The sequence below is a fragment of the Etheostoma spectabile genome, chromosome 18, assembly GCF_008692095.1.
Source record: "Etheostoma spectabile isolate EspeVRDwgs_2016 chromosome 18, UIUC_Espe_1.0, whole genome shotgun sequence".
In the NCBI taxonomy this organism is placed as follows: Eukaryota; Metazoa; Chordata; class Actinopteri; order Perciformes; family Percidae; genus Etheostoma; species Etheostoma spectabile.
The window spans coordinates 14,622,915-14,626,495 of record NC_045750.1 but is presented as its reverse complement, the minus strand read 5'-3'; the positions used below and the strand labels follow the sequence as shown (position 1 = coordinate 14,626,495).

Below are 3,581 nucleotides of genomic sequence, written 5' to 3'. Positions count from 1 at the left end.
AAACAAACTGTACCCACCTGCACCACCAAACATACGGCAAGAAGGATTTGGGGGTGGGGGAAGCACAGAAGGGAGGACGAGGGAGGGGCAAGCTAGTCTCGTTTTGTTTGACTACTAATACTTGTAACGTCACCCAACATCGGTTAGAGCACCTTTAAGAAAAACCTAACTGACTAATTTAAAGCCTAGGAGTCAGCCCTGCGCCTTTATTATTGGTGGGAAATTAGCTGGAAGCCCTTAATGTCAACAAATCAAGTTAGTGTTGACTTGAACATAATCCATCTTGACATGATCGATGACTCATGTACAGATGTCGACATTCCTTCTAGCTGGTAGATAACCTCAAGTCATTGGTTGTCATGTAGAATCTTAAAAATACAACAGCTGAGTGCCTATATGTGTGGCACATTTCTAGCACAAATCCTTATATTTCTCTGAAAGGGACAAAAGAAATACAAACAATACATACCTATATTATTTTATCCCTTCCTCATCTTGTCTTTATTTGATTCATCTTTTTCTCTACCAGCTTTGTTTCTAAAATATAGCAACAGAATTGAAACAAACTGAACTATTCACATGTTCCTGTAATCAACCTTTGTATTAAATATCAAGCTAACACCGCAGGCTCAGGAAAGAGCCCCAGCAGTAAGATGCTGTTTCCACTTAGATTTCTGTGGCAGCACCCTCTCCAAGGACTTCATGTCCAGCTTGTAGCGTGTCACCGGTTCAGCGGTCCGGCGAGAGTGCTCAAACTTTGTGTTCGGGTTGAGGTGGTGTCACTTCTCGATGAAGTTCACTAAAGGTCAGCCGGGTGTCAGCTGTGTTTTCACGCCTCACTTCCTCCCTCTGCTCCTGATAACATAGCAGCTTTTACCGGTGACACATGTCTCTGTTTAACACACACATACGCAGATCACATACACCAGGGTGGCCGCGGGTCCTTAAAAAGTCTTAAAAAGTCTTAAATCACGTTTCAAAATTAAGGCCTTAAAAAGCATTAAATTGTCTTAAATTCAGATCGGGTAGGTCTTAATATGTTTGTGTCATGTCACGGCGAAAATGCAGGCAATCGTTGTGTGAATATTTTTTCTCGGTAGGCTTTGCGCTGCGTTGTCGCGGTAACATAAGCCCATTTGTACAGGTCTATCCCCTGACCAATCGGCTATCCTAACCTAACCACTTCAACCAATCAAGCTGCTTCGTGGGCGGGTGTTGGCGTGGCCGTAGTCAGTGAGATTTGTAATTTCGCGGGATTCTTATTTCGCAGCATGCAGGTGATACAGTAATGTTGTAGAAGTCTAGAAACGGGGAAATGCTAGTAGTTAGGACAAGTGGTTGAAAACAACGAGGATCCTTGGTTAAGGTCGGTGCCTGAAGATGCTGATGAAGCGAACTGCGGTATGGGTCGGAAGATTTTCAAACTTGGGCCAATGGGGATCAGAGGGGTGGAATAACACGTATAAAGCAAAAAACACAGAGACTAGCCTACGTAAAGGCACGCCAGCAACCGCCATCGCTAGTTTTGCTCCACCGCTAGCAACCATGTCAACGCTACAACGTAGAGTGTTATGCGGGAAATTTACAGCCCACGATGCCAGCTGACCTACGAGCAGTTTGTGGGTCTACGCCAACACTCCGAGCTGAGGACCGTGACAAGACACAATTCATACAGGTCAAATGACGAGACTGAGAGAAGTGTTCCAAGCAATGTTCCAGATTCAAGGTTGTACAGTCATTTACCTCTGGAAAAGATAAAACCAGATACGTGGCTAAATTTGGATTGGCGCATATATCAAAAAGACCTCATCACAGAACCAAAAAAGCGGTTCGGTTGTAATTATGTTCGACGAGACACTGAACCAGATAACCAAAAGCAAACAGCTGGACTTGCATGTGCGTGTATCGTTATGAATTGGTAAGGACACTCTTTTGGGAAGGCTTCTCAAGTGCAAAGTCATTGTTTGTTTATTATAGAATAGAATTGTTTTCCAAGTTATTCACAAAAGCTCATGAGTAGACATCAAAACTTGAACAAAAATTGGTCACTTGGAGACCTGAAAACACACATATAGATACACACACCACACAAACACCACACACACACAACACACACACACACACACACACAACACACACCGCAAAACACTCTACACCACTGCTGTCTACTCTCTGTCCATGATGAGGCCTCCACAAACTGCAACCATCCATCTGAGTCTCTTCTCTCTCTGTCGTTAGGCACAAATCATATAAGTCTTTGCATTTTAAAAGCAGCTGGAAATTGGCATTTAATTATTTTTTTTGTTCAAAAGGAACAGTGTTTTTTTATATTCACTTGTTATTTCACTTGATGTTAAACAATTGTTCAAGGGACCCAAATGTTCTGAAAATATTGTAATAAATAAATTAGGACAGCAATTACATTTTGTGTTATGCTTTTGCATTACACACATTAAGTCAATGTTCTTAAACTCAACCGATTATTGTCCTTTTACCATACTGTTATTTGTGTTTACTTGGAAAGATTACTGTATATTTCCACTTTGTTTTCCATCGTAAATTTGGTCTTAAATTTCATTTAGAATTGGTATTAAAAAGTCTTAAAAAGTCTTAAATTTTACTTGTTAATACCGTAGCACAGTACACACACTTGACTAATCCACATGAGGTTTTGTTGACATTTTTTTTTTTTTTACATAAACTAAAAAAAAATTAACCTTACTATGAGCTCACACTGGCACTGCTACATTTTAGTTTCACTCGCACACAATTGCCGTATCGCATCACTTCATTAGAAACTGACTGTTTAACTCAAAATTACTAGTCTTTTTTTTTAAACAGTTCTTTCAATTTCCAGACAAAAATAGGCAAAATTAGATGAAAAAAGATTTCATCAGCTGTAGCTATCATCAGCTAGCTAGCTAATTAATTAATTGATTAATTAATGTCCAATCTGTGAGTTGGTTGAAAACACAGTCTTTAGCTGATTTAATGTGAGCTTACGTGATATTTTGCTAAAAGATAATCCACAAATACATTAAAAAACAGACCTGAACTGTTAATGCTGCCCTATACTCTGATAGCATCCAAGACCACATACTACACAAGGGATGTCTGTATATCAACAAGACTTATTTGGGTCAAGTCCTGGAACACCTAAATGTTATGAGGTAATCATTAATTAATTAACATTGATAATGGCTTTTCCTGCTTTGGCAAGTCAAAATGTCTGCTGTGAAAAGGGTCTATTTAGAAGCTGGAAGACAAAACCAGAAATTGAATAAGAAAAAATCGGCAGGCTGCATGAATTCTGTTGCTGTTACTTCGGATTGTGCGGACCAAATACCACAAGTAATACCTATATTGCAGTAATATTGTAGAGTTAACTATTGGTGCTTTGACAAAAATATTTACACAATGTGATTTTTGATAAAAAGTCATTAATCAGTAATGTGGATATAATGACTAAAGGCCGTTTCATGCTTCTGCGGAGGCTCCACGCAGAGCTTTTGCTGTGGCCTACATAAGTGGCCTGGTGTTTATACTTGTGTGTGTGTGTGTGTGTGTGTGTGTGTGTGTGT

At 39.7% G+C, this 3,581-nt stretch overlaps 1 protein-coding gene across 1 annotated transcript in view; it reads left to right on the top strand.

Annotated features, from left to right (window-relative positions):
* The window catches only part of nbas (NBAS subunit of NRZ tethering complex), a 185,629-nt gene that overhangs the window by 101,086 nt on the left and 80,962 nt on the right, over nucleotides 1-3,581 (top strand).